Source organism: Oncorhynchus clarkii, chromosome 1 (assembly GCF_045791955.1).
Source record: "Oncorhynchus clarkii lewisi isolate Uvic-CL-2024 chromosome 1, UVic_Ocla_1.0, whole genome shotgun sequence".
Taxonomy (NCBI): domain Eukaryota; kingdom Metazoa; phylum Chordata; class Actinopteri; order Salmoniformes; family Salmonidae; genus Oncorhynchus; species Oncorhynchus clarkii.
In genome coordinates this window covers 61,852,419-61,877,711 of record NC_092147.1, presented here as the reverse complement: position 1 = coordinate 61,877,711, position 25,293 = coordinate 61,852,419, and the positions used below count along the sequence as shown (strand labels likewise).

Below are 25,293 nucleotides of genomic sequence, written 5' to 3'. Positions count from 1 at the left end.
CCTCCCCTGTCCGTGATGTCATCAGCCCCCCTCTTCCTTGAGGAAAAATAGAGGAGCAATAGAGAACAAAAAGAGGAACGTTTTGTCTCCCAGTGTCTATTGGACAGCAGACTGAACCAGGTTCCTATAGGACTTTGCATGTGCTTAACTTTATTCCGTTTATTTTAATCATAAATATACTCTCTTGTCCTTGACAATGACAAGCATACTCCTAACATGAAGCAGCCACCACCATGCTTTAAAATATGAAGAGTGTCAGTGATGTATTGGATTTGCTCCAAATATAATGCTTTGTATTCAGGACATAAAGCAAATTTCTTCACCACATTTCTTTGCAGTTTAACTTTAGTGCCTTATTGCAAACAAGATGCATGTTTTGGAATATTTAATTTTTCGGTAGTCTTCCTTCTTTTCACTGTAATTTATGTTAGTATTGTGGAGTAACTACAGTGTTGTTGGTCCATCCTCAGCGATCTCCTATCACAGTCATTGAACTGTGTAACTGTTTACATTGGTCTCAGGCAACTGAGTTAAGAAGGACACCTGTATCTTTGTACTGCTGACTGGGTGTGAAAGGGATAGTCAATGTCGGCTTTGTTATTTTTTTACCCATCTACCAACACGTACCCTTCTTTGTGAGGCACTGGAAAGCAGTCTTTGTGGTTGAATATGTGTCTGAAATTCAATGCTCGACTGAGGGACCTTACAGATAATTGTATGTGTGGGGTATAGACATGAAGTAGTAATTCCAAAATAAAATAAAATAAAAATATATTTGTCACGTGTGAAATGCTTACTTACAAGCCCTTAACCAACAATGCAGTTTTAAGAAACATTCCTAAAAAAAGGAAGGAATAAAAGTAACAAATAATTAAAGGGCAGCAGTAAAATAACAATAGCGAGGCTATATACAGGGGGTACCGGTACAGAGTCAATGTATGTGGGTACCGGTTAGTCAAGGTAATTGAGGTAATAAACTCCCCTTTTCAGGACCCTGTCTTTCAAAGATAATTCATAGAAATCCAAATAACTTCACAGATCTTCATTGTAAAGGGTTTAAACACTGTTTCCCATGCTTGTTCAATGAACCATAAACAATTAATGATCATGCACCTGTGGAACGGTCGTTAAGACACTAACAGCTTACAGACGGTAGGCAATTAAGGTCACAGATGTGAAAACTTAGGACACTAAAGAAGCCTTTCTACTGACTCTGAAAAACACCAAAAGAAAGATGCCCAGGGTCCCTGCTCATCTGCGTGAACGTGCCTTCGGCTTGCTGCAAGGAGGCATGAGGACTGCAGATGTGGCCAGGGCAATAAATTGCAATGTCTGTACTGTGAAACGCCTAAGACAGCTCTACAGGGAGACTGGATGGACAGCTGATCATCCTTGCAGTGGCAGATCACGTGTAACAACAACTGCACAGGGTCGGTACATCCGAACATCACACCTGCGGGACAGGTACAGGATGGCAACAAGAATTACACTAGGAACGGACAATCCCTCCATCAGTGCTCAGACTGTACGCAATAGCCTGAGAGAGGCTGGACTGAGGGCCTGTAGGCCTGTTGTAAGGCTGGTCCTCACCTGCAAGACAGGAATGTCAGTGTTCTGCCATGGTCAGCGACAAGCCTGGATCTCAATCCCATTGAGCACGTCTGGGACCTGTTGGATCGGAGGGTGAGGGCTAGGGTCATTCCCCCCAGAAATGTCCGGGAAATTGCAGGTGCCTTGGTGGAAGAGTGGGGTAACATATCACAGCAAGAACTGGTAAATCTGCTCTCATGCATGTTTCAGTGTTACTTGCCTCGAAGTGAGCATAGAAGTAATTTAGCTCGTCTGGTAGGCTCGTGTTACTGGGCAGCTCTCGGCTGTGCTTCCCTTTGTTGTCTGTAAAAGTTTGCAAACCCTGCCACATCCGACAAGCATCAGAGCCGGTGTAGTATGATTTGATCTTTGTCCTGAGTTGACCCTTTGCCTGTTTGATGGTTCATCAGAGGGAATAGCGGGATTTCTTATAAGCTTCCGGGTTAGAGTTCCGCTCCTTGAAAGCGGCAGCTCTACCCTTTAGCTCAGTGCGGATATTGCCTGTAATCCACCTCTGGGATATGTACGTTCAGTCACTGTGGGGACGACATCATCGATGCACCGATTAAGCCTGTGACTGATGTGCTGTACTCCTCAATGCCATCGGAAGAATCCTGTAACATATTCCAGTCTGTGCTAGCAAAACAGTCCTGTAGCTTAGCATCTGCTTCATCTGACCACTTTTTTTACTGACTGAGTCACTGGTGTTCCCTGCTTAAATGTTTGCTTGTAAGCAGGAACCAGGAGGAAATAATTATGGTCAGATTTGTCAAATGGAGGGTGAGGGTGAGCTTTGAATACGTCTCTGTGTGTGGAGTAAAGGTGGTCTAGAGTTTTTTTCCTTCTGGTTGCACATTTAACATGCTGGTAGAAATTAGGTCAAATGGATTTCAGCCACTAGGAGCACCGCCTCTTGATGAACATTTTCCTGTTTGCTTATAGCTGTATATAGCTCATTGAGTGTGGTCTTAGTGTCAGCATACGTTTGTGGTGGTAAATAGACAGCTATGAAGAATATAGATGAAAGCTCTCTTGGTAGAGAGTGTGGTCTACAGTTTATCATGAGATACTCTACCTCAGGCGAGTAAAACCTTGAGACTTCCTTAAATATCGTGCACCAGCTGTTGTTTACAAATATACATAGACCGTCACCCCTTGTCTTACCAGAGGCTTCTGTTCTATCCTGCCAGTACAATGTATAACCCGTCAGATGTATATTATTAGTATCGTCATTCAGCCACGAATCGGTGAAACATAAGATATTACAAATTTCAATGTCCCGTGCTTTTAGGTCATCCATTTTATTATCCAGCGATTGTACGTTGGCCAATAGTACCGATGGCAAAGGCAGATTAGCCACTCGTCGCCCACTCATCTCCTTCCATGAAACCTCCGTCACTTTCTCCTGTGAATGACGGGGACGAGGGCCTGTTTGGGTGTCTGGAGTAAATCCCTCTCTTCTGACTCAATTAAAGAAAAATTCTTCATCCAATTCAAAGTGAGTAATCATTTATAAGAGACGGTAGCAGCAACATTATGTACAAAATAAGTTACAAACAATGTGAAAAAACAATCAAAGTAACACAGTTGGTTAAGAGCCCATAAAACGTCAGCCATCCTTTCTGGCACCATTATTACAAATCATGTTAAACAATATTATTGCACACAGAGTGAGTCCATGCAACTTATTATGTACTCCTGCCAAAACAAAGGGGTTGAATACTGACACAAAACATTTCTGCTTTCATTTTTAATGAATAAACATTTCAAAAATCATGGTTCTACTTTGATATTATGGGGTATTGTGCGTAGGCCAGTGACAAAACATCTCAGTTTAATCCATTCTAAATTCAGGCTGTAATACAACAAAACGTGGAAAGGTCAAGGGGTGTGAATACTTTCTGAAAGCACTATATGTCATGACATACCGGTAAATCCGTTGTTAAATGAGATGAAAAGGAGACTAGAGTGCCACTTTAAGACCATTGTCACCAGTCAGCGAAACAGGAAATAATTAAAGGAGACAATCTTTAGTAACACTGGATACCCGTTACATGGCAGCCTGACCATTGGGAGCAGGGAGCCTTTCAACAAGCTCTCACAGTCTCACAGCAGAATTAGACGTTCATCCATGTTACTAAAAATGTAGAAGTTTCTCCCAAATTTCAAATTTTGTAGTGTTTAAGGTTACGTTTCGGCATTTACAAATTAAAATTAAGGTTAGGGTTAAGTTTAGGCATTAACTTTGAATTCCTATTGTTAGGAATGAACTTTTAATGATTAAGGTAAGGGTTAAGGTTTGGGGTAGGCTTAAATCAAAAACGTAAAAAACGACATTCTATTGCTGGATTGAAACATGCAACCTCTCAAACCAGGGGCAGGTGCTTTTGACCATCTACCCTAGCTAAACCGAAACCTACTTGAAGTTAACAGCTCTCACTGTTGCCCCTAGTGGTCGGTTTCTACGTCACCTCCCGACGTCCTCAGACATGGACGGATGTCGAATACTGACTTGTATCATGGGTGACCTGCCTTGCCTATTAATTGGCTTTGACTTTTTTTTATTATTATTCAAACAAGCAATTTATGCTGTGTAATGAAGTTCAAAAGCACTCTTTTTGTTGCCTCGGTTGTCAGCAAAGCCTTCACTTTTATGAGAATCATCATTTTCGACTTGTAATAAAGAGCACTCGTACTGAGCATGGCTGCCTCTCAACGTCAGCAGAAATGTGGGCAGTGAACAGATAGACAGACATAAGTGAATATCATTTTTTTTTAATTGTAAGGCTATTTAATAGATTCATGGGTATACGTGTCGTGCTTATCTGACATGTACCGAGGCTTTGAGACGTATCTACCACAGATGTGCCCTTGAATGCCAGATAAGCTGAGTGAAATATGTCAATTCCTATTAGGGCAACCTCAGCAAACTCTTTCTGGACCACAAGGCCTGAAGACCTGATTCAACCAACCAATCAGAGAAGAGATCTGGATGCCTCTATTCTTCTGCTAGGATTTGATTTTAATTGGAACCATCTTCCCTGAGAGGATGATCTACGGAGCATATCCAAATCATGAACATTTCCAAATCATGGTAACCCACCCGCTCGACTAGATTCTCAGGCTCAGATGACATCAACAGTGTGGCTTTTCCACTAGACATGGGAGGAGCAAAGAGTACACTGCGCTGTATCAGCACCATGGTCAGAGCTCGCAACAGAGTGTGTGTTTGTGTGTAGAGGGGCTATGGAAAGCCACTGGGCGCTTAGGTGTGACTCCTTTCCATAAAAAGCGAGGGGGGGGGGGGCGCTGCTCATCTGTGGTAGGCTACGTGAATCACGTGCTAGGCTGCGTGAAATACGAGATACACTTGCTAGGCTACATGAAATACGAGATACACTTCCGCATGTAATTTTTGATTTATACGATTTGTAAGGACGGGGTCAAGTTTACGGTTGAAGCTGCTTCACTCAACTCTGCTTTGCCCAACCACTAGTAGTTTACATAGCTTCTTAGCTAGCTGTAAAAGGCATTAGTGTTATTAGCCTATTTAGCGCTAACCAGTTTATCTGCCACTGCCGAAATGGATATCACAAATAAAACCAGCCATCCACACGCAATACCCCATAATGACAAAGTGAAAAAAATGTTTTTAGAAATGTTTGCACATTTATTGAAAATGAAATATTGAAATATCTATTTTACATAAATATTCACACCCCTGAGTTACTACTTTGTATTAGCACCTTTGGCAGCGATTACAGCTGTCTTCACGGGTAAATCTGTAAGAGCTTTTCACACCTGGATTGTGTAACGTTTGCCCATTATTCTTTTCAAAATTATATCTTGTGGCCTATATTCATTGCCAAATAGGCTTTGCTTTACTGTGTAGGGTGCTGTCCATTGTGCTGATACAGTGCAACGGAGATGGGTTACAGATTTCACGCCAGCGCTCAAGGTCTCAGAGCCTCTGCATTTGAACATTATGTTTATTGTGGTATAGCGTGATATAAGCAGAATTCAATATAATTCCAATGCAAGCACCCCCCAAAATTGTGACCCCCCCCCCACCGATTTCAACTGCACCTTTAGTCACTTTATCCTGGCGCCGGGTCTGGTTGGCCCTTAAAGGTTATAGCGAAGTTACTCCTGATTGTGATCCCATAGGTATTGTACAGAGGAGCAGCATGCCCCCTCAGAACCTGGGCTTAGGTGGCTCTATGTAATCCTGTTGGTGTCAGACCAGGGCACTGAGGCAAACCACGAGTTTATTTCAGTTCCTGATCAACAGGTGCCTAAAATCATGCAGTCATAAGTGCCCATCTCACAGTTAACAACAAGGCTGGACAAGAACAAAATGGCCCCTGTTTCTTAAAGCTCTGGCCGTGGCAAGGAACCTAGTTTGATCTTGTGCGCTGCCGCCACCTCCGCCATCTGAATTTTCAGAGCGACAAATCAGCAGGGCAACAAAGGGAGAAAAAGGAGAGGAAGAACAGAGGGAGAAGTCTGCAGCAAAAGGTCATTGTTTCTAATTCAGTGGGCGAGGAATAAGACAACAGCCATTTAGAGCTCAACAGGGCATGCTAATTCATGCGAATGCTTCGCTAGCTCAGCTGTAGCACAGAGGGGAAGTATACCTTGCCGACACAGTTTCTTGCTCACATGTTTAGTCTGACTGAAGAAAAAGTAGCAATGGTCATTGAAATTGTTAAAAGGTTTGAAAAACAATTGTAAAACGTGCAACAGCTGGAAAATGGATGAAGATACTCCAAACTCTTATAATTTTTATAATCAATCAGATACTGACTGAATTACAACACATAAAACATTTTCAGGGATTTTGGTGGGAATCCAGGTGTTCATTGTGTATCAAATTGCACTTTATTTTCATAGAATGCACTCATATACATTTTCTTATTGTGTAAGGTATTTAATAAATATGTTTTGTGTTAAAATAAAGAAAAGTATGTGCTGAATTGGCATAAATACACCCGGTGTATTTGCATGTACAAATATATTAATATTAAAGGGATGTAACAGGTGCAACCACCAAACACTTGCTCGGTCTATCCTTCCAGGACTCACCTGTGCTGTCTAGACTGCCTCATTAATTGTTGTCGCGTTCTCTTGCATAATTCAAAAAGTGTATCAATAGCAGGGTACCCTTCAATAAAAAGTCTACATGCTTGGCTCTAGATTACATCCATCTAAACGTTATGCCCACAAGATCAGACATAACGTCAACATAGAGAGCAATAGTAATGGCGTATTTTTGTAGTCACTAACTCCGCCATGGATCGTTGGACAAAGCCTATGGAAAAATGAATGGAGTTCATTGGAGTTAAAAGCCAAAAATCAGGTCTGTGGTAAACACAGGCATAGATTAAAACCTCTTACTTCTACCCCCTCCTTTTTCGAACATTCTGTTAAAAATCGCGCAACTTTTCAGCGTCCTGCTACTCATGCCAGGAATATAGTATATGCATATGATTAGTATGTGTGGATAGAAAACACTCTGAAGTTTCTAAAACTGGTTAAATCACGGCTGTGACTATAACAGATTGTGTGTTTCATTGAAAAACGCAAGAAAAACTGCTCTCTGAAAGCTAAAAATAATTTCCATAAGTCACTTTCATGGGTTGTTAAAAGAGGACAAAATTTAATATCGACCTGCATGCAATTCATACAAATTCCACACGATGTCGCCATTGTCGTCATTTTCAATTGAATTTTTTGTTGGAAAATCCAAGTATCTGGCATCCGTTTCTTCCAGTCTCCACCAGGACGCTGTAAATGTGGACAATGGCAGCCATTGATTTGCAGACGAGGAGCTATTGAATATACATCGCCCTGTAATCATTTTGATAGATTATAAACGTTTACTAATACCTAAAGTTGGATTACAAAAGGATTTCGAAGTGTTTTGTGAAAGTTTATCGTCGACTTTTTTAATTTTAAAAAATGATGCAGCGTTAAAAAACGATGTTTTTTTCTGAATGACACAGCTTCCATAGAAAGCTATTTTGGGTAGATATGGACCGATTTAAACAAAAAAAAGACCCAATAGTGATGTTTATGGGGCATATAGGAGTGCCAAGAAAGAAGCTCGTCAAAGGTAATGAATGTTTTATATTTTATTTCTGCGTTTTGTGCTGCGTCGGATAAGCAGTCTTTGTTTACGTCGCATTCAGGCATTTTCAGGTGGTGCATGCTATCAGATAATACCTTCTCATGCTTTCGCCGAAAAGCATTTTAAAAATCTGACTTGTTGGCTAGGTTCACAACGAGTGTAGCTTTAATTCAATACCCTGCTTGTGAATTTTGATCAAGGTTTGAGTTTTAACGAGTACATTTAGCATTTAGCGTAGCGCATTTGCATTTCCAGGTGCCTACTTGAGACATATGCGTCTCAAGTAGAATCAAGAAGTTAAGCGTTTTGTTCTATGAGATAATCTTCGTCAGCTAACATTACCGTTTTGTGAATTTTAAAGCATTTATGTAATCAAAAAAAGCACTTAAGGCACATAATAGGCTTGATAATTCATAAAGGTCATGTTAACTGACTGATATTATCTCATAGAACAAAACAAGATCTCCTAATATTATCTCATAGAACAAAACAAGATCTCCTAAACCTGTTTTAAACCTCAGGCCTCATTTTCGGTGGTTATCCCAAAACTCTATCCCCATTTGTTTTCCCCATAGGAATGGTTGAACCAACCAGAGGTAAATTATTTCAGTTTTTTAGGACTACAAGATGGCGAGTTGTATGATCGGAGTGTTCATTTTTGGAAGTTGCTTTAATTTCAGTGCATCTAATTAGTAAACATTTGAACTGTGTTAAATTAATACTTTTTTCAATTCCACAAAACAATATCTCTTCTCTTTCTGTAAGGGTCGAGACTATGCGTTAAGTCCCTGTGACCATGTTGCGGTAGGAGGTAGGTGAAGGAGTCAGGCGCAGGAAAGCAGAGATGTCTGATATGCGTGTTTTTAATAGGCAAGTCCACCAAATACAAGTATGGCACAGTCCAAAAGTCAAACGCCCTCGACAACAGAGACACCCGTTACTCACGCAAGGAGGAACAAACAAAGCTCCTAAATAACACACTCTTATTCAATGCGTGAAACAAAAAAATAAGGCACAACCTTACCGAGCTACATCACAAAATAAAAAACCATCCCGCACAAACCTAGGCAGGGAACAGGGTAAATATATACACACAGAAATTAAGGAAAATGAAACCAGGTGTGAATGAACCAAAGACAAAACAAACAAAAAAGGAAAAAAGGATCGGTGATGGCTAGTAGGCCATCGAAGCTGAGCGCCGAGCGCCGAGTCTTGACAGTCCCCTTGACGAAGCTTTAGCTTATAAATGCAACGGAAAGCCAATGTATTCCATTGAGCCCATTTCAGCTATTACCGGGGTGTGTTTGACAGGTCATTACAAACATTTCCGTGGTCGTAAGGTTAGCGTGGAAAAATGACAGGCAGAAGCAAGAGTATAAAAGAGTTGCAGGAGTAAAATGACAGTAATCAAGCAAGCAAGATTTAAGTGACGAGTGGATTTTGCACCCCTGAAAAACAGGAAATAGATTGCTGAAAAAGACAGATCCTCAGGTGGGCAGGGCATTCACGTTGTTAGACAAAGTCACAGCTTTATTGTGAGAGATTGGTTCAGGGCGTGATATGCTTTGAAATCGCTATGGCCACTTTGACACAGGCATACATAATCACTGCCAATCTCTTGCGCAAGCCGATTGAAAAACACTTCCCTCTAACGATTTACCAATATTATGACTTACGACTGAGTATAAATATCATTATGTGCCAAATTGAAAAGTTAAAGTAAGTTAAAGTGAAACGCCATGGACTGAGGCCTATCTTTCTGAGTTCCACATTCTGATTCAATGAGAGACAGTAGCTGCAACGTGAGAAAGATAGCTAGGATTTGTAGCCTTTTTGGAAACACACAGCAAATTACTATCTGCTGAATGGGCACTACTTTATTCAACGTTCTTAATTAGCAACGCAAAGATGCCACAACACAATTCTGCCTAATACTAAGGCAGTGTGGTTAAGTGAATCTCTGAGCTAGCCTCTGCTGTGCTAGCAAAATGTACTCGACTGCACCACGTAAGTGTGTGTCATGAATAGCAAAACTGGAGGGGGAAGATCATCAGCATAAATTCAGTTTACCTCCAATCAAGTCTCAAACACCAAGGGGTTTATCTAAGTGTGTGCTCCAGGAGCTAATTTAGGATGAGAGCTCTGATACCAAGGAGAAGCAGCTTTTACAGTCCAGTCAGCTCATAATGGCATCAGTTTAGAGGCTTTCTTTCGTCTACAGTAGGCAGATACTTCCTATGAATAAACCCCAGTCAGCGGAAAAAGAGATGACAGCATGTCAGAGTCTTTCTCTCCCAGCAAAGAGATTTTTTATGGTATGCCTTGACAACACTATATTCTTACTTAGCTTTAAGCATCCACTCCAACCCAACGGTATGGCTCTAAAAGTGCCCTTCGATGACTTCTTGGAAAGAAAGACGGATGGCCTTTTTAAAGGCTGTACTTAGAAACCCTGGCTGTGTTCCAGTTCTGCGACCTAAACAACAACAGTTGCTGAGATACCTTCATCTACTACAGTAAGCTTGTATACCTGATGTGTAGTTACAGACAGTTTATGACGCTATTGAGTGAGGAAAAAGTGTAAAGAACATGTCAAATATACATGGATATTTACAAGTAGATGACGAGGGTGACCATAGGAAAATAATTGAGTTGTCAGATGTGTTGCTGTGCTTAAAAACACCTTTTAAGTTAGCTATAGTACGGCAGCTAGAAATACCTGTCAAGAGAACCAACCGCTGTGTTTTCCTGATTCATTTAATGTGGTGTCTTTAACAGCTCCGATCTCCTATTTCCCTGAGCATTTTGGGGAACAGTTGCTTTGTTGGCTAAGATGACACACCTGAACATACTGTAGTGGGCAAGTCCACATACTGTTACTACACTAAGTGATACGTGTAATTGCATCTAGCAATATGTTGTTTTCCAAACTTCCTAACAAAATTGTCAATAAGTGATGACTTATCATCAAAAACTTTCTTAACATGCCAGAGAGAACTCTATAAACACTATAAGTAATTCAAATAATCCCTATACGACTCCACAAATCAGAGACATTTTCAGATAAATGCAGCAAATGGAGCTAATGCATTTTTTAAGTGAAAAAGTCAGACAAAAATGCAAAGTCATGGCTGTGATCTGTGATAACATCATTGCAAATAAAAACAGCACCTTATTGACACCTCAGTCTTTTCACACTCTGAAGTGGCAGAGACAGTTTTTCTCTTTATCTATTTATAATCCTCCCAACAAACCGCTCTAAGCCTTGTACCCGCCTTCCATAGCTGTCCTCTCAATAAGGCTAATGTCACAAGCATCAAATCACTAGCATCAACGAATCCTCAACACGCATCTACAACTGAAGTGTCATGACAGTTATAGGCTATAGAGTTTGCAGGAACACAAGGGCCTCAAGAAACGATTATATTATATATTACTGTATTGTCGACATAGCTCATTCTAATGCTTCTATTACTGTAAGTTGCATTTTAGTTACAATCACTTCTGTCCTCATTAAGTGCTTTGAGAAGCTAGTTAACAATCATTTCACCCCCACCTTACCTGACACCCTAGACCCAAATAAATTTGCATACCGCAACAATAAATCGACAGATGATGCAATCGCCATCACACTGCACACTTCCCTATCCCATCTGGATAAGAGGAATACCTATGTAAGAATGCTGTTCATTGACTACAGCTCAGCCTTCAACACCACAGTACCCTCCAAGCTCATCAATAAGCTTGGGGCCCTTGGTCTGTACCCCGCCCCGTGCAACTGGGTCCTGGACTTCCTGACGGGCCGCCCCGGGTAGTGAAGGTGGTAAACAACCCCTCCACTTCACTGATCCTCAACACAGGGGCCCCACAAGGGTGCGTGCTCAGCCCCCTTGTGTAATCCCTGTTCACCCATGACTGGGTCTATCTCAATCATTAAGTTTGGAGATGACACAATAGTAGTAGGCCTGATTGGCAACAATGACGAGACAGCCTTCAGGTAGGAGGTGAGTGCCCTGGTGAAGTGGTGCCAGGAACAATGTCAACAAAACGGAGGAGCTGATTGTACACATCACTGACAATCTGAAATGTGGTGAAGAAGCCGCAACATCGCCTCTTCAACCTCAGGAGGCTGAAGAAATTTGGCTTGGCCCCTAAGACCCTCACAAACTTTTTGTATCTCCACCTGGTACAGCAACTTCACCGCCCACAACCTCAGGGCTCTCCAGAGGGTGGTGTGGTCTGCCCAACGCATCATCGAAGGCACACTGCCTGCCCTCCAGGACACCTACAGTACCCGATGTCACAGGAAGGGCAAAAAGATCATCGAGGACATCATTCACCCGAGCCACGGCCTGTTCACCCCGCTGTCATCGAGAAGACGAGGTCAGTACAGGGGCATCAAAGCTGGGACTGAGAGACTGAAAACAGCTTCTATATCAAAGCCATCAGACTGTTAAATAGCCATCACTAGCCGGCCTCCACCCAGTAACCTGCCCTGAACTTAGTCACCACCACTAGCTGGCTACCACCCGTTTACTCAACCCTGCACTTTAGAGGCTGCTGCCCTATGTACATAGACATGGAATCACTGGTCACTTTAATAATTGAACACTGGTCACTTGAATAATGTTTACATACTGTTTTACTAATTTCATATGTATATATTGTATTCTACTGTATTCTAGTCAATGCTGTTCCAACATTGCTCGTCCTAATATTTATACATTTCTTAATTCTAGTCTTTTACTTTTAGATTTGTATGTATTGTTGTGAATTTTTAGATACTATTGCATTGTTGGAGCTAGGAACACAAGCATTTCGCTACACCCACAATAACATCTGCTAAATATGTGTTGGTGACCAATAACATTTTATTTTATTTGACACTGTTTATACACACCGCATATTTATTTATATTTCTTTTGTAATTTGTCATTTTATTTCAACTTAATTTAACCAGGTAGGCCAGTTGAGAACAAGTTCTCATTTACAACTGCGACCTGGCCAAGATAAAGCAAAGCAGTGTGACACAAACAACACAGAGTTACACATGGGATAAACAAATATACAGTCAATAACACAATAGAACAATCTATATACAGAGTGTGCAAATGTAGTTAGAATAGGGAGGTAAAGGCGATAAATAGGCCACAGTGGCGAAATAATTACAATAACATTTCTGTTGGAAAAAGCTAGCCTTTGCTTTCCTAACTGTCTGTGTAGATTTATCCTAAGGTCCCTGAAAAGTTGCATATCGCGGGGGCTATTCGATGCTAATGCAGTACACCACAGGATGTTTTTGTGCTGGTCAAGGGCAGTCAAGTCTGGAGTGAACCAAGGGCTATATCTGTTCTTAGTTCTACATTTTTTGAATGGAGCATGCTTATTTAAGATGGTGAGGAAAGCACTTTTAACGAATAGCTAGGCATCCTCTACTGACGGAATGAAGTCAATATCCTTCCAGGATACCCGGGCCAGGTCGATTAGAAAGGCCTGCTCGCTGAAATGTTTTAGGGAGCGTTTGACAGTGATGAGGGGTGGTCGTTTGACTGCAGACCCATTACAAACGCAGGCAATGAGGCAGTGATCACTGAGATCCTGGTTGAAGACAGCAGAGGTGCATTTATAGGGCAGGTTGGTCAGTATGATATCTATGAGGGTGCCCGTGTTTACGGATTTAGGGTTGTACCTGGTAGGTTCCTTGATAATTTGTGTGAGATTGAGGGCATCTAGTTTAGATTGTGAGACGGCCGGGGTGTTAAGAATGTCCCAGTTTAGGTCACCTAACAGTACAAACTCTGATCATCACAAACTTTGTGGCTAGCTCATGGCCAGACGGAGAGCCCGTCGAGCAGCAGCACCTGGTGTACCAAGAGTGGGCCCTGCCCTTCCGGCAGCACCCGAGAAGACATGGGCTCAACCGACAAGAAAGGTTTTCATTTTCTCGCCCTGGCAGCCGAGAGGCACTCAGAAGAGACAACGACCATGACGGGACGAGGGGCAGAGGACCAAAGAGAGCGCAGCACTTCTTGTGACAGCGCCCACTGTTCATCCCCCACCCTTGCAAATGGATGGAAGAGTCAATGTGTCTTGGTTAATAAAGAATGTGTTCCATCTGACTACTTCACAAGATAACCTCTTTTCCATAACAAAACTTGGACCGCTCAGATTTCTTCTCTCTCTATCTCTCTCTCTTCCTCTAACCACTCTGCATGTAGCACAGCCCACTATGAGTGCATAGCTGAGCACACACAGATGCACGTTGTGAGTGGGAATGACATAAGGAAAGCAAGACAGACGCTCTTAATGATCCATCATGCTATACCTCACAAAAACCCTACACTACACACTCTTAGGAGTGAAGAACAGTGCCTTGCAAAAGTATTCATGCACCTTGGTATTTTTTCTATTTTGTTGCATTACAACCTGTAATTTAAATGGATTTTAATTTGGATTTCATCTAATGGACATACACAAAATACGTGCATATGTATTTACCCTTTGCTATGAAGTCCCTACATAAGATCCGGTGCAACCAATTATCTTCAGAAGTCAAATGATTAGTTAAATAAAGTCCACCTGTGTGCAATCTAAGTGTCACATGATCTGTCACATGATCACAGTAAAAAAAAAAGGCATGTGGGAGACTACCCAAACATATGGAAGAAGGTACTCTGGTCAGATGAGACTAAATTGAGATTTTTGGCCATCAAGGAAAACGCAATGTCTTGCGCAAACATAACACCTCTCATCACCCCGAGAACGCCTTCCCCACAGTGAAGCATGGTGATGGCAGCATCATTCTTGGGGATGTTTTTCATCGGCAGGGACTGGGAAACTGGTCAGAATTGAAGGAATGATGGGTGGTGCTATATCTTCCAGAGATTTGAGACTGGGACGGAGATTCACTTTCTAGCAGGACAATGACCCTAAGCATACTGCTAAAGCAACACTCAAGTGGTTTAGGAGAAACATGTAAATGTCTTGGAATGGCCTAGTCAAGGCCCAGACCTCAATCCAATTGAGAATCTATGGTATGACTTAAATATTGCTGTACACCAGCAGAACCCATCCAACTTGAAGGAGCTGGAGCAGTTTTGTTTCAAAGAATGGGCAAAAATCTCAGTGGCTAGATGTGCCACGGTTTAGGGCTAGGAGTCCCGTTAGTGGGACAACTTCCGGTGACACTGGAGGGCACGTAATTCAAATAAATTATAATTAAAATTATGGATATTAAACATTTAGGTACATATAAGTGTCTTATATCAGTTGAAAGCTTAAATTCTTGTTAATCTAACTGCACTGTCCGATTTACAGTAGCTATTACAGCGAAAACATGCCATGCGATTGTTTGAGGACGCTGCCCCACATCAAAATATTTTTCTACCAGCATAGGTTTCATAAATTCACAAATAGCGATTAAATATTCGTACTTTTTGAAAATCTTCCTCTGATTTGTCATCCAAAGGTTATAGCAGCTGTAACATGTAGTGTCGTTTTGTTAGATAAAATCGTTCTTTATATCCCAAAAAGTATGTTTAGTTGGCGCCATCGATTTGAGTGATCCACTCGTTCAACATGCAGAGAAAGGAATCCGAAAATCTACCCCTAAACTTTGTTTCAACAAGTCAAAATACATTTCTATTCACTCCTCAGATACCCTAAAATGTAATCATACGGAAAGAAGTATGTTTAATAGGAAACCAATTTTAGCAGGTGCGTCCTTTCTTCATGTCGCGAGCAAACATGAATTTCCAAAACTGTGTCCCTGTAGTAAAACTGATATTTCCTATTTGTTTTGGAAGCCTGAAAACTTGAACATAGACTGCTGACACCCTGTGGAAGCCATATGAATTGCATCCTGCAAGCTAATTTTCAGTATTGTCACGCCCTGGCCATAGAGAGGATTTTATTCTCTATTTTGGTTAGGCCAGGGTGTGACTAGGGTGGGCATTCTAGTTTCTTTATTTCTATGTTTTTCTATGTTTTGGCCAGGTATGGTTCTCAATCAGGGACAGCTGTCTATCATTGTCTCTGATTGGGAATCATACTTAGGCAGCCTGTTTTGCCATCTTAGTTGTGGGTAGTTGTCTGTGTTAGTGGCCTGTATAGCCCTAGTCAGCTTCACGTTCGTTTTTGGTGTTTCTTGTTTTGTTGGTGACATTCTTAATAAAGGATAATGTACGCTCACCACGCTGCACCTTGGTCCGGTCATTTCCCTGACAACGTTCGTGACTGAACTACCCACCACAAACGGACCAAGCGGCGTGGCCGGGAGGAGCAGCGTTTTCTGTAGGAATGGACATGGGAGAACATCCTGAATGGGAAAGGATCCTGGACGTGGGATTATATCCTGGTGGGAAAGGATCGCCTGCTGTGGGAGCAGATGGAAGCAGCGAGGAAGGCGGAGGCAGCGAGTAAAAGAGCCCAGGATTACACAGGGTCACGTCTGGCATGAAGGGGATTGGCTGAGTCAGGTTGGAGACCTGAGCCAACTCCTCGTGCTTACCGTAGGGAGCGTGGTACTGGTCAGGCACCGTGTTATGCACATGAGGGGATTGGCTGAGTCAGGTTGGAGACCTGAGCCAACTCCTCGTGCTTACCGTAGGGAGCGTGGTACTGGTCAGGCACCGTGTTATGCGGTGGAGCGCACAGTGTCTCCAGTGCGCGTTCACAGCCCGGTGCGCTACAGCGAAGGTCAAAGGTAACCATCCAGCCAGGATGGGTTGTGCAGGCTCTACGCTCAAGACCTCCAGTGCGCCTCCACGGTCCAGTGTATCTGGTGCCTGCTCCAAGAACCAGGCCTGCAGTATGTCTCCCCAGCCTGGTGAGTCCTGTGCCTGCTCCCAGAACCAGGCCTCCTGTATGTCTCCCTAGCCTGGTGAGTCCTGTGCCTGCTCCCAGAACCAGGCCTCCTGTATGTCTCCCCAGCATGGTCCGCCCTGTGGCAGCTCCACGCACCAGGCTGTCCATACGTCTCCTCACTCCAGTGATGATCCATGGCACGAAGCCTCCAGTGATGATCCATGGCACGAAGCCTCCAGTGATGATCCATGGCACGAAGCCTCCAGTGATGATCCCATGGCACGAAGCCTCCAGTGGTGATCCATGGCACGAAGCCTCCAGTGATGATCCATGGCACGAAGCCTCCAGTGATGATCCATGGCACGAAGCCTCCAGTGATGATCCATGGCACAAAGCCTCCAGTGATGATCCATGGCACGAAGCCTCCAGTGATGATCCATGGCAAGAAGCCTCCAGTGATGATTCATGGTACGAAGCCTCCAGTGATGGTCCATGGCCCGGAGCCTGCAGTGAGGATCCATGGCATGAAGCCTCCAGTATAGATCTGCGGTCCGGAGCCTGCAGCGGCGGTCTCCAGTCCGGAGAATCCAGCGACGGTCCCCAGTCCGGGGTCTGCAGCGAGGGTCCCCAGTCCGGGGCATGCAGCGAGGGTCCCCAGTCCGGGGCCTGCAGCAAGAGTCCCCAGTCCGGGGCCTGCAGCGAGGGTCCCCAGTCCGGGGCCTGCAGCAAGGGTCCCCAGTCCGGGGCCTGCAGCGAGGGTCCCCAGTCCGGGGCCTGCAGCGAGGGTCCCCAGTCCGGGGCCTGCAGCGAGGGTCCCCAGTCCAGAGGCGCAACCAAAGTGGGGGGAGCCAGAGGTGGAGTGGGGTCGGCCAGGGTGTGACTAGGGTGGACATTCTAGTTTCTTTATTTCTATGTTTTCTGTTTCTATGTTTTGGCCGGGTATGGTTCTCAATCAGGGACAGTTGTCTTTCATTGTCTCTGATTGGGAATCATACTTAGGCAGCCTGTTTTGCCACCTTAGTTGTGGGTAGTTGTCTGTGTTAGTGGCCTGTATAGCCCTAGTCAGCTTCACGTTAGTTTTTGGTGTTTCTTGTTTTGTTGGCTACATTCTTAATAAAGGATAATGTACGCTCACCATGCTGCACCTTGGTCCAGTCATTTCCCTGACGACGTTCGTGACAAGTATGCCCTTATACATGCCATTGTAAGAGCATGGTCTCTAAAAAAACAAATTCTGTTTGGTTTTTCATTGGATTTTCTCCTACCATGTCTATTGTGTTATATTATCCTACATTGTTTTAACATTTCTACAAACGTCAAAGTGTTTTCTTTCCAATGGTACCAATTATATGCATATCCTGGCTTCAGGGCCTGAGCAACAGGCAGTTTACTTTGGGCACGTCATTCAGACAGGAAGTGGAGAAAAAAGGGGCCGATCTCTAAGAATATTTATAGAGACATACATCAGAGACTTGCAGCTGTAATTGCTGCAAAAGGTTGCTCTACAAAGTATTGACTTTGGGGGGGTGAATAGATATGCACACTCAAGTTTTCTGTTTTTATGTCTTATTTCTTGTTTGTTTCACAATAAAAAATATTTTGCATCTTCAAAGTGGTAGGCATGTTGTGTATATCACATGATACAAACCCCCCCAAAATACTTTTTAATTCCAGGTTGTAAGGCAACCAAATAGGGAAAATGCCAGGAGTGGTGAAAACTTTCGCAAGTCACTATAGCTAAGGGTTTAAAGAGCAGCCTGCGTACACAGCCCCATGTTGGGCCGATCATGCAATCGCTGTTGGGAGACGGCACACTTACTCAGGCAGACGCCTCAGTTAGTGTCGCTCAGACCTGTGCTGCATTCACGGGTGGGGCTGGAACCACAAGGTTACACATATAACCGAAGTGTCGGCGCCCCCGCTTCTCACAGCCCACCCTAGGCTGTCCCACCATTTCAGTGTTGGGGGACAGTGGCGGCTTGGGCCATAGAGGAATACAGGTCCTTCCTACTGTCTGTACAGAGCACTATATTGGGAGTGGCACCCTCTACTCCTCTATTCCTGGCTAAGTCAGACGCTGAAGAAGGGTTATGCCATTCAATTCGAATTTCCTGTAATCGGCCAGCCACTAAGGGTCTGGTCCCAGAGAGGAACAGGTTAAAGCGCCGTGCGTTATCTGATTCGGTATTCAGAACCATACAGGGCTTGCGTGCCAGTTCCACATACAGGATGTATGCCAGCAGATGGAACGTGTTTTCACAAATGTGTGCCACAGAAAATGTGGACCCCCGTGTGTTGTCAGGTTGAGAGTGTGCCCTCTTTCCTACAGTTCATGTTTGACAAGCAGCGCTCACCCGCCGCCATCAAGGTGTTCATGGCAGCGATTTCAGCTTGTCATGAGTGTTTTGGCAGAGACACCGTCTTCAGTCACCCTCTAGTGAAATGGTTTCTATTGGGAACGCGGCGCTCCACCTTAAACCACTAGAGCAGGGCTCCCCTATGGGGCAGAGCTCCACGATATAGAATGATAGTTACCAGAGTTGTAACTCCAGTTCTATGAGCGGCGCCCCATAGGACTTAAAGCCCCCAGACTCGCTGAAGATAATTTTTCGGGATGCTGATTGAAGGGAAGCGTCCCCTAATATAGGGTCACCTGTACTCCTGGTTGGAGGTGTGTGCATAATTTTCTCTCAGGCTGTTCGTTGCCTAGGCAGCAGGGTGAACCACTAGGAGCAGAGCTCCCCTATGGGGCTCCGCTCCACTCATAGAACTGGAGTTACAACGTCGGTAACTATCGTTTTGTCTGAGTTCAATCAGTAGCACACATAAACTCAATGTCTCATTGTGTGTGTGTATCTTTGTGGTTTTTGTGGTTTGTAAATGATTTTATAACTGCCAGGTTACAAATGACCCTAAGACAGTCTTTGAACCCTGGTGATGTACAGCTTTCATGGAAATATGAACAAAGGCAATGTTTAACTTTTTGTAACGTTGGGGTCACTCTAGAAAAAGTCAACAAATTTCAAGTTGAAAAAATATAATTTAGGGGGTTTTCTCTTCTTTTAAACATAGTGGCAGGTCATTTTTGACCCTTAAGATAACACAAGGGTTAAGCATTGAGTGTTTGTTCTTTTGGGTTGTACCATTGGATTAGCCTACTGTATTTCTTCTCCATCTGTTGGTACCAACCATTAGTCTGTGTAATTACCGGGGGCTGTGATAGGGTGGTGTTTGTTAGATAAGGGCCAGGTGCTGGGTCTTTTTACAAAAACGTCAGTGGAGTCCGAAGAGTTTGCCGTATAAACCATTGAAAACTATTTATGAAAAGCTGAGACTCTCACAAACACGAACATGTTTTGCTTCATGACGGTCACAAGCTACACAAGAGTTATTAGAAAGTAAGGGGTTCTTCCACATAGAAGATCATAAGAAATCTAAGGACATAGTGTCTATAATACTGTAATAAGTGTCTATAATATGATAATATATAGAAGACCAGACCTGCCATAATTAGAAATAAATGAATAACTGCACATATAAATAGATAAATAAATAAATCCACACATAATTAAATAAATTACCAAGAAAAAATAAAAATACTGACTATATATATATATATATATATATATGTATTTAATTATTTATATATGTATTATATATTTATTCAAACTTTAATTCATTTTATTCATTTATATATTTGTTTATTTCTGTATTTCTTCCTCCAATATGACAATGTGGGAGTGTCAATCAAAGTCTGTCGGTGGTGTCTAACACACCATTGGTTGATCAATGTCACGGCACTTTGCTTGACTGCTTTGGCCTGCTTTTGCACCACCTATGCGAAGCTAGCCACAATAACGATTAGCCCCAATAGTAGAATTTGTGGTTCGCATTGAAACTGCCGCAAACATATACAAATTGTAGAATCATGGCATATTTGGACTAGATAATGCTTAACAAGTTTAGATTGTGATAGAAATTCAACAAAAGACAATAATTAGTTCATTTGACCAAAAACAGTCAAAGTTCGGCAATAAGAACTATGATGCTAATATGTGTAAACTCTTCACAACTGTGTTTTCCAGGTGTCATTGAGTAGGCTGATACCCCATTTCATGGACCCAAGATCCGTAGATAAGGTTGTACAATACATTGCAATATGAATGTTCAATAAACCCTAGGTTGACTGGTGAGCTAATGTGGCTCATTTCACAGTGGTGTCAAAGTCTTGCATTAAGAGGTGTGACGCTGATACCCCATTTCATTGAACCAAAATCCATTGGTAAGGTTGTACAGTGAAATATGAGTATGCCTCAATGCAATTGGGAAGTCTAATACATCCACAGTGCAATTGACAAGCATTATTTCGTGCAAATATGGCATGATTCCACTATTTGTATCCGTTTTGATGCGTGACCTTTATTTTAAAGGCAAACCAGAAATGTCATTATTGGGCCCATCTTTATTGTGGTTAGCTTCACAATCAGTGTGGGCCGCTGCTGAAAATGACGTATCTCCAGATTACCTGGCATGCATCAAAAACTTGGGTCAGCTATTCTGAAGTGATGAAGCGTGTGGCGCATAAAAATCAATTGTCCTCTGTTGCAACACTCACTACCAAGATCCAAACTGCCTTTGGAAGCAACATCAGCACAATAACTGTTCGTCGGGAGCTTCATGAAATGGGTCTCCATGCCCAAGCAGCTGCACACGAGCCTAAGATCACCATGAGCAAAGCCACGCGTGGGCTGGAGTGGTGTAAAGCTCACTGCCATTGGACTTGAGAGCAGTGGAAACGCGTTCTCTGGAGTGATGAATCATGCTTCACCATCTGGCAGTCTGACAGACACATTTGGGTGCTATATATAACCAACATTGTAAACAACAGCCAACTTTCCGGGACATAGACATGTCTTATATAGGCAGAAATCTTACATTAGTGTTCATCTAACTGCAGTGTCCAATTTACAGTAGCTGTTACAGAAACAAATACCATGCTATTGTTTGAGGATAGTGCACAACAACAAAACACTTTTATCATGGCAACTGGTTTGATACATTCACCTCTGAAGGTAAATAGTGTACCTACATTCAGTAATCTTTCTCTGATTTGTCATCAAAGTGTTTCCTATCAAATGGTATCAAGAATATGCATATCCTTGCTTCAGGTCCTGAGCTACAGGCAGTTAGATTTGGAAAAAAAGGGTCAGATTCTTAAAGTCATTGATTGTTATAATATACTGTATAATGCTCCAGCACTAATTTCATTCGCATTTTGGCATGTTTTTGTAGTTTCAGAAATATACAACAACATTTATGGAGCAAACATTATCCTAAGGTCTAGCAAAGAAAATACTTAAATACTTAAACTTACAATGAGTATACAAATCATCAAGAATACTCTACTCTTTCCGTGACATAGACTGACCAGGTGAATCCAGGTGAAACTATGATCCCTTATTGATGTCACCTGTTATATCCACTTCAATCAGTGTAGATGAAGGGGAGGAGAGAGGTTAAAGAATCATTTTTAAGCCTTGAGACAACTGAGACATGGATTGCGTATGTGTGTCATTCAGAGGGTAAATTGGCAAGACAAAAGATTGCAATGCCTTTGAACGGGATATGGCAGTAGAGTATGGTAGTACAGGCGCAACGGTTTGTGTCAAGAACTTCAACGCTGCTGGGTTTTTCACGCTCAACAGTTTCCCGTGTGAATCAAGAATGGCCCACCACCCAAAGGACATCCAACCAACTTGCTGTAACTGTGGGAAGCATTGGAGTCAACACGAGGCAGTATCCCTGTGGAACGCTTCGACACCTTGTGAGTCCATGCCCCGAGGAATTTAGGCTTGTCTGAAGTCAAAACGGGGTGTGCAACTCAATATTAGGATGTTACTAATGTTTTGTATACCTAGTGTAAATTACAGAACAGTGATAAACATATTTCAGAATACTTACAAACATATTTCAGAATACTTACAAAAATATTATCTTAAAGGGAGATGTCACCCTTTTTCAACTTCATATTCAGCATCACCCTAACATCAAAATATGTGAAAATGGCGCTTTTCTATGTTTTGTAGTAAAAAAGATAGAGGAAGATAAGTGTTTCCAATGACATCAGAAACCAATTAGTAGACAATTAGTAGGCAATTAGCATCAAATCAAGTGTTATTTGTCACATACAGATGTTAATTATGCAGTTATTATTGCGGGTGAAGCAAAATGCATGTGTTTCTCTCTCCAACAGTGCAGTAATATCTAACAATTCACAACAACACACACAACCTAAAAGTAAAAGAATGGAATTAAGGAATATATAGGATGAGCAATGTCGGGGTGGCAAAGATTAAATGCAGTAGAATAGAATACAGTATATACACATATATACAACCAAAAATATGTAAACATTATTCAAGTGACTAGTGTTCCATTATTAAAGTGGCCAGTGATTTCAAGTCTATGTATATAAGGCAGCAGCCTCTAAGGGGCAGGGTTACGTAACCGGGTGGAAGCCGCCTAGTGATGGATTTTCAACAGTCTTGAGATAAAAGGCGCCTAGTGATGGGTATTTAACAGTCTTGAGAGAGAAGCTGTTTTTCAGTCTCTCGGTCCCAGCTTTAATGCACCTGTACTGACATCACCTTCTGGATAATAGCGGGGTGTACAGGCAGTGGCTCGGGTGGATGTTGTCCTTAATGATCTTTTTGGCCTTCCTGTGACATCGAGTGCTGTGGGTGTCCTAGAGGGCAGGTAGTTTGCCCCCGATGATGCATTGGGCAGACCGCCCCACCCTCTGGCGAGCCCTGCGGTTGCGGGCTGTGCAGTTGCCGTATCAGGCGGTGATACAGCCCGACAGGATGCTCTCAATTGTGCATCTGTAAAAGTTTGTGAAGGTTTTAGGTACCGCGCCAAATTTCTTCAGCCTCCTGAGGTTGAAGAGGAGCTGTTGCACCTTCTTCACCACAATGTCTGTGTGGGTGGACCATTTCAGATCGTCAGTGATGTGTACGCCGAGGAACTTGAAGCTTCCCACCTACTCCACTGCGGTCCCGTCGATGTGGAGAGGGCGTGCTCCCTCTGCTTTTTCCTGAAGTCCAAGATCAGCTCCTTTGTTTTGTCGACATTGATTGAGAGGTTATTTTCCTGGCCCAACACTCCCAGGGCCCTCACCTGCTCTCTGTAGGCTGTCTCATCATTGTTGGTAATTAGGCCTACTACTGTTGAGTTGTCTGCAAACTTGATTGATGATTGAGTTAGAGGCATGCGTAGCCACACAGTCATGGGTGAACATGGCGTACAAGAGGGGGCTGGGAACGCACCCTTGTGGGGCGTTGGTGTCACACTCTTTCTCCATCCCTAGCAAACACACCTGATTAATCAAATTGCAGTCTAAACTGAAGATCATGATTAGGTGATTATTGGAGTCAGGTGTGTTAGCTGGAGATGGGGCAAAACTGTGACACCAATCAGGCCCTCAAGGACTGGAATGGCCCACCCCTGGTCTAGGGTGTCAGGTAATATGATCCTTAACTAGCCTCTCAAAGCACTTCATGATGACAGAAGTGAGTGCTATAGTCATTTTGTTTCGCTTTCTTGCGGTACAGGAACAATGCTGGACATCTTGAAGAGATTGAATATGTCCATAAACACTCCAGCCTGCTGGTCTGCACATGCTCTGAGGACGCAGCTGGGGATGCCGTCTGGGCCAGCAGCCTTGCAAGGATTAACACACTTAAATGACTTACTCACGTCGGCCACGAAGAAGGAGAGCCCACAGTCCTTGGTAGTGGGCCGTGTCGGCGGCACTGTGTTATCCTCAAAGCGGGCGAAGAAGGTGTTTAGCTTGTCCGGAAGCAAGACGTTGGTGTCTGCAATGTGGCTGGTTTTCCCTTTCGAGTCCGTGATTGTCTATAGATCCTGCCACATATGTCTCGTATCTGAGCCGTTGAATTGCAAATCCATTTTGTCTCTATAGTGACATTGTGCCTGTTTGATTGCCTTACGGAGGGAATAACTACACTGTTTGTATTCTGCCATATTCCCAGTCACCTTGTCATGGTTAAATTATGTGGTTTGCGCTTACAGTTTTGTGCGAATGCTGCCATCTGTCCATGGTTTCTGGTTAGGGTAGGTTTTAATGGTAACTATGCATACAACATCTCATACACTTTCTGATAAACTGTATCTATTTATTCGTCGGCGCTATTCTTAGAGGCTACCCGGAACATAACCCAGTCCGCGTGATCAAAACAATCTTGAAGCGTGGATTCTGATTTGTCAGACCATCGTTGAATAGTCCTTGGGTACTACCTGTTTGAGTTTCTGCCTATAGGGTGGGAGGAGCAAAATAGAGTTGTGATCAGATTTGCCAAAGGGAGGGCAGGGGAGGGCCTTGTAGGCATTGCGAACAGCTGTGGTCTAATGTTTTCTCAGAGCGAGTGATACAGTCAATGTGTTGGTAGGACTTCGGTCGTGTTTTCCTCAAATTTGCGTTAAAATCCCCAACTACAATAAATTTGGACTCAGGATATGTGGTTTCCAGATTGCATAAAGTCCAGTGGCTATAACCAAAGATAATTCTCTTGGGAGGTATTTGATTGTGCGGTATTCCAGATTGGGTGAACAAAAGGACTTGAGTTTCAGTATGTTATCACAATCACACAATGTGTGGTTAATCTTGAAACATACACCCCCGCCTTTCTTCTTCCCAGAGAGTTCATTATTGAGAACCCAGCTGGCTTTATGGACAAAGACAGTATATC

At 43.0% G+C, this 25,293-nt stretch overlaps 1 protein-coding gene across 1 annotated transcript in view; it reads right to left on the bottom strand.

The window, feature by feature from the left end:
* LOC139407487 (DNA nucleotidylexotransferase-like) overlaps positions 1 to 25,293 on the bottom strand; it is a 138,336-nt gene that overhangs the window by 37,223 nt on the left and 75,820 nt on the right. The gene's annotated exons all lie outside the window — the stretch shown is intronic.